This window comes from Labrus bergylta, chromosome 17, assembly GCF_963930695.1.
Source record: "Labrus bergylta chromosome 17, fLabBer1.1, whole genome shotgun sequence".
Lineage (NCBI taxonomy): Eukaryota > Metazoa > Chordata > Actinopteri > Labriformes > Labridae > Labrus > Labrus bergylta.
The window spans coordinates 14,464,389-14,476,971 of NC_089211.1; the positions used below are offsets into that span (position 1 = coordinate 14,464,389).

General features: G+C 41.3%; 1 long non-coding RNA gene across 1 annotated transcript; it reads left to right on the forward strand.

Annotated features, from left to right (window-relative positions):
• Positions 1–6,634: 6,634 nt before the first annotated feature.
• Positions 6,635–9,734, forward strand: LOC136183236 (uncharacterized). The gene is made up of 2 exons (XR_010669064.1): positions 6,635–7,342; positions 8,209–9,734. It is a non-coding gene; the product is annotated as an uncharacterized lncRNA (long non-coding RNA).
• The last annotated feature ends 2,849 nt before the right edge of the window (positions 9,735–12,583 follow it).

Consider the following 12,583-nt stretch of genomic DNA (forward strand, 5'->3'; position numbering starts at 1 on the left):
CCCATACCGCTTATCCTCCTACCCTCTCCCGATCGGATTAGGATCGATTGCTGCATGGCAGAGCCGGCCCAGACATGAGGACCAGAACAACGCTACAGCGCGATTGTGCTCTTCAGGCCCCGCCTTGGAGACTATTCAGGCGACTAAATAGAATGATTTGCCCTTAGATGTCAAATTTCCTCAGAGACAAGGATGTCAATACCAATTAGATTGTCTGCAGTTGCCTTAGTTACGCCAGCCTGCCCCTCACCGCCACTGCTGCCACCGCCACCTCCACCGCCACCCCAACCTCTTTTCCTCTAAAGATACACTCACTCTCTTTTAACATCTCGCTCACATCTCTCTTTTTTTGTAGGCAGAGTGGTGGTCTCGGCACCAAGCCTTTAGCTTCAAATCAGTTTTATGGCTGGCGCTGTGCAGACATTAGGCTAACTCCATTAGCCTCTCTAAAGGAGATGGCCTGAGGGGATACTGAGGGGCCAAGATGTGACTGCTTAGTGTGTGTGTGTGTGTATGTGTATGCGTGTGTGTATGGTGAAAGGGTGAAGGGGTAACATTGTCTTACAGAGTCTTTTGGCATCTCCTTAAAGGTCACTGTCTGCTGGTCGGAGGAGGCTAAAGCCCACTGGAGCACGAACATAAACAAGAAAGAGAAGTAGGCAGAAAATGGATTAATGAACAAATGTAATTAGGAGTAAGGGGAGGATGGAGGAGGTGGGAGAAAGGACTCTGTCTCCACTTAGTATCGTGGCTCCTGCAGGCGCTTAAGTGCTAACATGACAAACAGATGTGGCCATGGCTGGCCAGACATGGGGCCACACACTCATACATACGCACACAAGCGAGGGAATATACAGCGATGCATTCATTGTCTTTTCTCAACAGCGTTCTTAAAATGGACTATAAGCTCGTGAAACACATCATGTAAAAACATACAATTTGGCTTGTATATTTACAAATTAAGGAAGTAACTGTAGATATACTGTTTTGTTAGGTTAGCATACAGCATGAAGAGGAGTTACCTAGATGGAAGATATCAGTATGTAGAAAAGAGGTATACGCACATCACGTAGGTGCAGGGCAGTACAAAAACTGCAGAATGAGCAAGATAATAGGCTAGCACACTTCATTACAATCAATACATTTCGACCAGAGATCTTCTTCAGGTGACACATTTTTAACAAAGGAGGGGGGGCACACCCAAAAATATATAGAAACATTGTGATAGTTATTAATTTAAACTTTTAGAGGCATTTGAGCAAGTGTGCAGGCCTATGTTCTTCCCCGGATATCAGTATGTATAAAAAAAATAACTTTCTAATCAAAATAATCAAGGTGGGGTCCCACAAGGGTCAGTCCTTGGCCCTAATTTGTTTCTTTTATTGAAATAAAAGGTTATTTTTTAAGCCTATTTCGCATTAAAAAACCCTCAAATCAAATAAATATAATAATTAAAACACAAGACTAGACTACTTCTACAAGATCAGTAGACAAACACACTTGGCAAATTGCAAACAGGCATAAATCGAACAGGACAACCATGTTGATTTGAGCAATTCAGCTACTGTGTTATACATTTATAAAGGCACAACTGTTCAATTAAACTGTATATGTACAATCAAAAACTACCTTTTATGAACTACTGGGAAATTTACAACCCAGTTTGCCTTCCTTTTGGTCAAAAATAACAATCTGCACATGAGAGCAGGGGTGTGTCTAAGGGGTGACCTGGCGTGGTGTCTCTTTTGCCTCCCTAGGTGCAACACCATAATCTATATGATTGGCTATATGGCCAGTGAGAGTTGAGAAAGAGAGAGAGTAGGTAGAGTGCAGACAGAAATGGTAAATACGCTATTTGGACCTGTGTATGTGTGTAGAATCTGCATGCCATCCCTGCATAAGACAGAGCCTGGGCTAGGCCACCTAAAGTCAAAAAAGTCTAGATACACCTCTGAAAGCAAGACAACAGACAGAGCTTAAATTGGCTTTAGTTCTTTCAGTATAAAATGTGTCTGTTTTCAATGCACAAGAAATGTTTCCAGAAATTTCTAAGAGGATACCCACAAATAGAATCAGAGTCATATGCCTTGCTCCACACCAGAGCCCATGACCTTCTGCTTTCTCAGCCTTTGATCTATCACGTCTCCAGTGATAACAGCTCTGTGGTCTTTACTCAGCTGTCCACCGGCTCTCACTGTCTGCAGTGTATCTGTGAGAGCAGCACCTTGTCTGGATTTCAGAGTTAAAGTGCAGTTGGTGTGCTGTTAACAGCAGAACGGGTTCAGGAAGGAACATCCTTGATGTGTTGATGAATCTATTACAGTAAATATTTGCTTAAAGGGCTACATTGAGTGATTAATAACTTACTTCTGTTTAGGTTACATGTCTGGTGCTACAGTAAGATGAAACCTGATACTTTCTTCAGGTTTCAATTAGCATTTACAGTCATCATTAACTGTTTCAAAGGGCTAAAATCAATATCTTCCCAGAAAGCATTAAAAAGAGCACAAGATAAAGCCACCAGCTCTATTCTCTGCCTATGGTTACAGTTAAACATAATTATTACTTGGCTTTCTTTTTCAGAGAATACGACACCATCATAATCTTACGACAATTAAATGATTAACGACTATCATGTCAATTAACGCATTTTACTTAAACTGGAACCACCGGTTGAATTGTTTAAAAAACACCCAAAAGGTGACATCACTATTTGTACTGGTGTATGGTATTTTCAACTTTATACTCCCTTTTTCTCCTTTTATAATGTCAGAGAAACACTTCACAACCACCAGACCTCCTTCTTCTTTTCTGAGAGCATACAACATTTCAAAATCAATTCAGCATTGAGGAATAGAAACAGAACTTTGCATTTTTAAGTTGGTGTAACCTTGCAGTGACACCTATCGCGGATGCTTTGAAATGGTTGAGAAGAATTGTTTCCGCATGGGGGGATCTGCAATTAGGCGGCACATCTGCACCAGCGGCAGCACCCTGGCGTCCCCCTCAAAACTCCAAATCTGGCATACTCGGGGGCCCGGTGTTGGTTAGCAGCCAACACAAACATTTTCTCCCTGCATAACAGAGAATAATGTTGTGAGAAGAATTTCAACTGCTCAATTAGATGTTAATATGGAGCAAGAGAGACTGAGATTCAAGTCACAGAACAGGACAAGCAAAGCAAAGTGAGGAAGAAGAGTAAACAGAGGGAATCATGGGAGAATAGGGGGGGAGATAGTGACAGCCATGAGAGTGAAATTTACAACCAGATCATCAATTAACCACTCCAATCACAATGGATCATGCCATTAAATGTGCATTTCTTCTAACCGACGTCCTGACTGACAGGGACTGCAGATCATGATCTCATATTGATGGTTGTTGGAGCACGACACAGTCCCAAAGTCGGAGAAGTTCACTGTTTGTCATTTAATTCAGCACATTGCGGTCAGGAACAAAACAAATGTCTGCCCCCCTCTCAACTTACATACGTCTCATTAAATGCAATCCAGTTATTTCAAGCCGCAAGACTAATGCCTTGTGCTCTCTGGCTGGCATGTTTACCTTGCTCTCGTTTTTCTTGTGCTGAATAAGCACAGAAAGTGACCATTAAATATATTGCTGATGGGGAGACAAGGGGAGGGAAACATCAATATTAAAGTGACCTGGAGTTACTGCCAAACAGGTTGCATGATATGGCTTTCCCTGTTTGACGTCATGTGAAGGTTAGAAAAAGAATATGCGATGAATATACACACTTGTTGAGGAAACTAAATTTTCGACATTTGCTCATGTTCCTTAGTCTACTCAATATTTAACAACAACCCTCAGATTTTTATTTCAGTTAGCCTCTGTGTAATGAAATAACATGTTAAAACAAAAGGATCTTGTTTGGCATACTCCATAAACTCCAACTTTCAGCACCTCTGAAATTAGACCTAAAGTCCCCCCAGAGGGGCTATTAGACAATAAATCCCCACCGCTGACCAGGTTCTGCCCTTCGCTCGCTCATGACTGACATCCCCGAAGTCTTTGAAGTCCCTCATCACAACATCACCAGCACCACTACCTCTCTCGTAGAGAGACTAAATGTGATTTGCCCCTGTTAAGACACCAGAAAAGAGCAAGAGAATGTTTTACAGGGAGGAAAGGAGACCCTCAATGTTCAAAATATGCCAGATGTTTGCGTCCCATGCTAACATGTGGAGACATGCGCTCGCCGTGGGCCTGCATTAATGAAGGTTGAGCTCTATCTGGGGGGGATATGGCTCTGGGGGGGGCGGGGGGGGGGCACACACGCTCACCCGGTCACATGTGCTAGCAATAAGTTAGCCTCTCTGCCACTCTGGTTGGACAAACAGATGGAGCTGGACTGAGGCTCTGCCGCTAAAACGGGAAGATTTCCCGTCTTTACTCTATCACAATAAAGCTGTTGGGTTGCAGAGGTTTTTATGTGCTGATAAAACAGGTATACTGTACCTATAGACATATTTTTACACTGCTCTAAAATGTTACAGTAGTGAAGGCAACACATGATTTTTTTACAGTTTCAAAGTAGCGGCAAAGTAACTGTTGCCACTTCATCTGTGTATATCTAACTCTCTCTTTACATTTACTCATTAGAGTTCTTAGTACTTAGTATGATTGACGCACCCTCTTAATCTAATTCACAAACAGAATGAAAGAACACCAAATAAAATCAAACCTCTTTTGTCAATAAAGATGGTCTCCTAAAATAGAATAAAGACTTTTCAAGCATGATATAATATATTAAACTTGATACTGAAGACAGACGTACATGTCATGGTCCATGTGTGCTTATCAACAAAGAGCCCTCTGTTAAAAACCCACCTACACATTTTCTTATTGTGCATACAGAACTACAATGGGTAATTCTAGGTTAATATATATGAACTTGATTTTGGATCTTTTTAAAAGAGCTTCATATTGAATCATAATGGTGGGTTTTTCTGAACATTAATTATGCTACTTTAAAATGTATTGTGCTTTTTGACCAAAAAGTGTGTCATATCAGCTTTTGAGTCTTTTTCACACCAGCATTGCTATTTTATTGTTTGGTATAAAAACTATTAATATTAATCATATCGCTCTTTTTTGTCTTGTCATGTTGATATTTTTTTTCAAAGAGTAAAAACAAGGATAAAAAATATTATAAAGCCACAAAATTTTACAAACAATTAATATGTATTTCCATGCATTGTATATTCATTGCAAACTTACATAAACTTACCAAAAATGACACTCTCCTGTCTGCATATCTGTTTGTTTGTCTGTCCAACTTTCCATGTTCCTTGTGAGGCTTGCTTACAAAATCTGAAGGATTTTTACAGGAAGTTAAACAAACAGACGTGTTAAGAAGCGGATTAGAGAGCTGCTCTGGTATTGCGTTGGCTGTAAGACGTATGTTTTTCTGTATGTTGTGATTAGCTGTGCATTTCGCAGACACTTAAGCGTAATGAGGGATCAGTGCATACACTGTAGTGTGGCTCACATCTTTGACATGGCAGTGTAATGCTTCTGGGTATGATCAGGAAAGCATGCAGAATATATGTTGTGGTGCTAAACATTTTGAACTGATATCTGTCAACGCTGAAGATATATATGTTGGTTTATATTAGCATTTTAACATAAAAAAACAGAACTGTAAAATAAGAGAGGAGCGATGGCAGAGCGAGCGAGGGTAAATGGAAATGTAAAGACTGCATGGAATGCTCCAGCGTGAACTGTAAATGAACTCCCTTAACCATGATCTCCACCTGACAAAATGTGTTACTTACCCTGACATACAAACCACGCAGGAACGCCATGTTGAGATCATAATTAAATGCCTCCATTTCTGAAGAGTTTGTTGAAACATTATACATTTTAGGATCTTTATGCACTTCATATTTCATGCTCTGGCTATTTTTGGTTTTGGGTTAAAACTTTTCAGCAATTCTCAAGGCAACAGTAGAAATTAGCCTTTGTGATGTCTTTCCCAATTAATAGCTTTTATGTATTTCTAACTTTGGACTAAGTGACTGATAAAAAAAAAAAGGGTCCCACTTCCAACAATTTTGAACCACCTAATATCAACTGTAACACCTCTGACCGCATCATTGGCTGTGTGATCTCTCTCCAGCTGTCATCTGTGACACACAAACTGTGACTGAGCTGAGGTAATGATAACCACAGTTGCACGTTTAGTATGGTATTTAAGCAGCTTAATGCCCTGTTTGTTTTCCTACGTGCTCTCCCAGTGGTGCTCTCAATCCAGCCAGAGTGTGTTGAGTGCTGTGATCGGTGTGTGTGTGTGTGTGTGTGTGCTTGCATGTGTGCTCTGAGACACTCCCTCTCCTATAAGCTGGGCAGGTCTTTCGTTGAGTCTGTCACTCACTTTCCCCTCACTCGCTCTTTTTTCTTCCTCTTTTTACTTCCCCTCTTAATGTCTGCTTGTTTCCTCCTCCTCCTCCTCCTCCTCCTCCTCCTCCTTTCTTCTTCTGCTTCGTCTCTCCTCCCACAGGGGCTGTGTGCATTCCTGCCAGGAGGGGCGGAGGTGTCTGTGATCCGGGGCTCGATAAGGACCAGGCCTCCCCTCCCCGCCCCTCCCCTCCCTGGGAAAATGGGTGCACCCTCCTCCCTGGCAGGGCACCTATATACTCCCCCTTTGAGTTTGCTGCCAGCCATGGCAGCAGAGACTTAGCATGATTTGTTTGTCTGCTGCTGCATGTTTGCAACAAACCCCCCTAGCGCCAACTCCCATTAACTGCTGCCTTAGAGCCAGAGGAGAGGTCTGGTTAGTGGGTACAGATCTGGAGTCAGGAGGCGGGTAGGGGGGAGTGCATGGAGCGGTGTTAAAGATGGGGAGGTGGGTGGAGAAATCGGGGTTAAAATGAGTTTAGAATATGATCCACAGACTGGAACAACAAGTTTTAAAAAAATTGCCACTTTTGGCTGGATAAGAGACGCGCACACATAAAACTACTCATCCAATCACAAAGTTTGCATTAACAAAGACTGATTTTCTTCCTTTTCTTTCTCTTTTTTTTGTAATTGGTCCACTTCCTGGTGGAGCGGTGGACAGCAGGCACAGCAGCAGCTCGGCCCAGTCGGCCCATTGATCTTTCATCAGCCCATAGAGTTAAAGTTGAAGGCACGAGGGGAGAGGCTGGAGAGAGGCGGCCCACTCTTTTTTATGGCAGCCCGCTGGAGCCTGCCGAGGATTGTTCCCTGCTTCCTCAGATTGTTTTTCATTTAGCCAGGGTGCAGCGCTGTGCCGCTCTGAGGAGGTGAGGTGAAGTGTTGCAGACATTTAGAGGAGCACGTAACAGCCACAGTCTGGGTAGGTGGATACAATGGTATACTAGGGTTATTTGCTGATAACAGTTTTTGGTGTGTGAAGGTGTGTGTGTGTGTGTGTGTGTGTGTGTGTGTGTGTGTGTGTGTGTGTGGTGGGGGGAATCAAAGGTTCTAGAATTAAGAAGGGTTTCGTGCCAGTTGAACTCTAGCTTTTAAAATAACCTTTCTAAAAATTTCCATCCAGCTAATCACTACAGAGTTTCAAGGTGTTTATCAAACTTTAAGTCAGGGATTGTTGACACAACTGTCCCTTTTTTTATGTGTGTGTGCAGTTTAGGGGGGTTTGACTGTTCTTTTTAGTGTATCGCTACACTCTATTAATTTCAGTTAGAAAGAACAAATAAAGTAAACTATAGGCCATGTGACTAGAAAGGTTTTAGTGTCAGTTCAAGTGTAGCTAATGAGTATTTCTTTTACAATTTCTATTCAGCTAATGAAGAGTAATAAATGGTTCAAATTGAGTTTGAAAAAAGAAAATTTAAGGGTTGTTCATAAAGTACTTGTCATTCTTTTTCAAGGAGAGTATGTTGAAGAAATCGGCTTTCCTTGCCTTAAAACTGGAATTAAACTCACATGACAAACAGCAGCGCCACTAATTCAGTGGAAGAGATACATTAGACTGCTGCACTTGCTAATATTTCTCCCCGGACTCCCACACTATTAATCAAAACCGATTTGCATTAAGAAAAAAGCAGCAAGAGCTCTTAACGCAAATCAAATTTCACTTAAGGGGCTCAAATTACCGTCATCAATTTGCATGGAAGCCGTGGTAGTGGTCAAGACATCCTCGTGTGATCCAATCAGAAGGTCTGATTAGTGTGTGGGTGTGTTCCTTTGTATCCCCAACAGTGCTCCATTGATCCGGGCTCCAGGACAGAGCTGCAGCAGGCCCTGAACTTGGTCATCTCACTGATATGTGATATTAGGATTCTTCTTGGAGGCTGCTCCACTGGGACCTGGAAGGAGAGAGAAAGAGAGAGGAGAGAAAAAAAACAGACTTCAGATCAGAAGATCAATTTTCACTGGACTTTCTAAATATTTCATGTAAGGAGTCGTGCAACAGACACACCAAAGGGCTATAACTATGTCCAGTCTCTCACAAGCATCTGCAAAATCTTAAAAAACACAATTACAGGCCACACTAGAATACTGGTTTGTAGAAAAATAATAATATTTTGACGTCTGTATGATTCCAAAACCCCAAAATGAGAGAATCATATTGGCCTAAAGTACACCGATAGTAAAGCCCACCAACCTTTATTCCCCAATCTCAACAAAAGTCAAAATTATGGTCATAACATTTACAAAAACTTCAAATTCATTGTAAAACTACAGTCCAAAATGAAGAGGTAACAGTTTCTTTTAGCGGACAAGAACATTTCTGTGAGAAGATGTTGCACAGACACGCATGGCCATTTCACCCACAGGGGAATCATGTCTGGAACATGTTTTTTGTCCGAGGGAACATGTGGTCGATGTAAGGCTGCGATATCGACTCAGGCTCGGTCTAAGAAGTGGACATGTAGGACAACAAGCTAAGAAAGCTTGTTTTTCTACCCACTACAGATAGCTTTTTTAAATGTGTCAAGTTATTTCTATATTTTATGTTTTCTTTTCATGTGTCCTTTGTCATTTAATCCCCACTAAATACACTAAAACATCATTCTGAAATTACGCCTGGTGTAAAATGGACAGTGAATATGTCCGGAGCATCACCAGTGACGGTGCACTAACCCACACCTGACCCCTAAACCTACACCCACAGAAAGGATGTTGTTTCAGCGACTCTCTTCAAATACTTTCCTCTCAGCTCAGAGAGACATCAGTGAAACCAGAGCCCGTCAGCCTCTGTATTTGTTTATTAAGTATGCTCTCGGACTGGCTTACTCCCAGGACGGCTGTAACTGAGAGATTTGTTCATGTCGGCATCAGGGCAGGCTATAAGTGGTGAATTATTTATTGAAAAAATTCTCCCCTTGCTAGACGGATGAAGGAATATGTAGGGTTGCTCACTGACTATGCCAAGATGAAAACACGGTTAACCGATGCACCCTGACACTGAATCTAGTGGAGGACAAAACCGTCTTTTTGGAAGATAACGTAAAAATAATGCCTCCCATGCCAAAATGTATATTTACTATGTTTGTACAGTCCGAAATGTCAGGGACAGCACAGAAGCAGCGGTTGCAAAGATTAGCTGATACCACGGGACCTCCAACTCTTGTTTTGTGCAGTAAAAATATGAAGAGAAAATTATAAAAATGTTACGAGTAACTTAAATTCAGACTACTACAGTTACCATGGATATCCCTCCCTGCCAGTTTAAAATCACAAATGATTTGTCCATGTCAGAATAAATCACATTTGGTCAATTTTCTCTGCCTCCGCTTTATTATGTTGCTTTCCCAGTCTGCAGCAGTGAAAGAAAGAGAGACAGGCAGAAGGGGCCTGGCTATTGTCATTCAATAGCCAGGCCATTTTGGAAAATCAGCGCTCTCGATTGGCTCCTGCTGCCTTCCTCTATGTATTCCCTTATGGCTGCACTGGATAGAAGGCTTCCTTTTATAATTTCCAAGACCCCCCCCCCCACTTCAGAATAACGTAGACATGTCAGGGGCTGAGCTCAATGACTGAACGAGTCAATGATGCAAATAAAAAACAATGAGGGATGGACTGTTTGGATTTGTTCATTAACTTACATGGAATCTGCAGCAACAGGATGCATCTATAGTGATGAATCGAGTTCACTTGTTTTGAAAATTGTAAAATAAAAATAAAAGGTTAGGATCTTTCAGGATGATTTACAGCTGGGAACATCTATATATTGGTGTTTAAGCTAAAAGCTGCTCCATTAGCAGAAGGAACTAATAATTGTGATCTATGCCTGCTCACTCAGCAAATAATCAATCATGTGTATTTAGTGTGTCCAAACTGGGATTTTGCAAAGGATTTAAAGACAAATCACAGCATGTTGTCCAAAAGTTATGGACGTGCACCTTTTAAAGCAAGACTTTAGACATGATATGTAGAACGTGCTGTTTTGTGGGGTTCAATGCTGGTTTTGACGGCAGATGGGGGCTGTTGCTCACTGCAGATCTCAATTGGATAAAATCACTCAGTCCCTGTGATACAAGCTCGTCTAAACACTCGCACATCGTCACACAAAGAGCCAGTTAAAAGGGGGCCTGTGACACAATTTTTGCCTTGGCCCACATTTCAAGAATAACTATGAGACTAACATGGCCATCAGTGAGTCGGCATCCTCATGAAACAAAACACACCGGGGTACAGAGAAAAAGAGTGCATTGCACGATAGTTTGGCAGAACCAAACAAGCAGAACGAGCCAAAAAAACTCTGTGAAATCTCCAGCACAATCATTGAGAGAATGAGCTGCATTCGAAGACCTCAAGAGAAATCTCCTTTTCAATAATCAACCTCACTGGCCACATGTGTGCACTTTAAAGGACTTTCACTCCAGTTTTGCATTTAAAGCTTAGTTACACAAATGGACAAACATGCAAAAAATAAAAAAAAATGGTACAAAATATAAATTAGAATAATACTTATATAGACAGTGTATTGTTTATTGTAGACAGTATACTACAGTGCAAAGGAAGCTGAAATACATATATTATAGGATATGTAATAGGTGGCTTTACAGTAAATACAGGAGGTAGATTGTTTTTCATTCAATATATGTAGTCATTTTATAAACCAGATTGATGTGCCGAAATCTCCACATTATAATTATATTGTCATAGCAAGGGAGTATATTCTCATCAATAGGGCATGAAATCTGCTGGACAACTTGTTTGTTTCCAGGCAAACAAAGTGACCACTGAAGTCCTGTGCCAAGGTCTGTGAGTGTGAATGTAAATTGTGTATGAATGCGAGTGTGTGTGTGTGTGTGTGTGTGTGTGTGTGTGTGTGTGTGTGTGTGTGTGTGTGTGTGTGTGTGTGCAAGAGAGGGAGAGAGAGAGAGAGAGAGAGAGAGAGAGAGAGACAGACAGACAGACAGACAGAGACAGATTCAGAGAGAGAGAGTGGGGGAGAGGACAAGAGAAAGAAATGGAACACAAATATGTGTGCTTGTTTAGAAAGAATAAAGGAGCTGTGTTTATTTTCTATCTTTGTGTGTGTGTGTCCTTGATTCTGAGAAGGATTTTAAGGTTTTGCCCTAATGCAAATTTTAACCAGAATTTTCTGATTTATTCTTATTTAATTGTGTGTCTTACTTCTCATTCTTCTTATCACTCGTTCTCACACTAAGGCAAGGAATTTAAATATTGAATTTTCACAGTTATTCTAATCCAGCTACAGGCAGGGGGTACTGTACTATTCTATCTTATATAATAAACCTGATACAAACAAAAATGTAACCCGTTTCCCATAAATAACTTGTTACCTGCATGTGAAGAACCTTCATGTGATGACATGACAGAGATCGCTGGAGGACACAGAACTCAAAATCCAGATCTGTATGCTGATTAGCACAAAGCAATGCACTAATGATGACACTGTGTGCACTCTAATGTGATAAATTGATTTCACCAGGTTAGGAGCAGACCTGTACATGCGATTATCTGATGGGAAATGAGAGAAATCATAGTGTAAGGATACTTCAACATGTTGTAACAGCAATGCTTTAGTGTGTAATCCTGAAGGTGGACAAGAATTGGGAGAGGGATCACTACAATAAAAGGTAAAATAGGATTCAAAAGAAGTTGTGCTTATAGGTCATGTGTAGACATCAGATTTTTTTCAAGAGAGATATTGTTTTAATGAAGCTTTTTAAATTATACAGGTTTTGTAATCAAGCTGTCCTGTTTCGTGTTTAAAAAGGTTTTAATGAGAAATGTAAGACTCCATCTGATAACAAATGTCCCTCTTCTGCCTCCCTAGAGTCTCCATACCTACAGCAGCCATGACATCAAACGCTTGTGAGTATTTACACGAGCTGGAAGTGTTAAGAGAAGTGAGTGTTTAAAAAAAAAAAAAAGGATGACCAAGCAGGGCTGCAACACGTGGCTGCGTCTTTGCCTTCGGCGCGCAGTTTGTGCGCCAGGCGCCGAGCAGAATAATCTGTTTACAGTGTGCGCGTTGATGGTCATTTTTTATGATGTTGTTTAATCCACAGTGGATGAGGATGAGGGGGGTCGGGCTGCCTAGCAGAAAAAAGTCCAGACAAGCTGGCTCCAGCGGCCATCTCTGTAGGCTATAGGC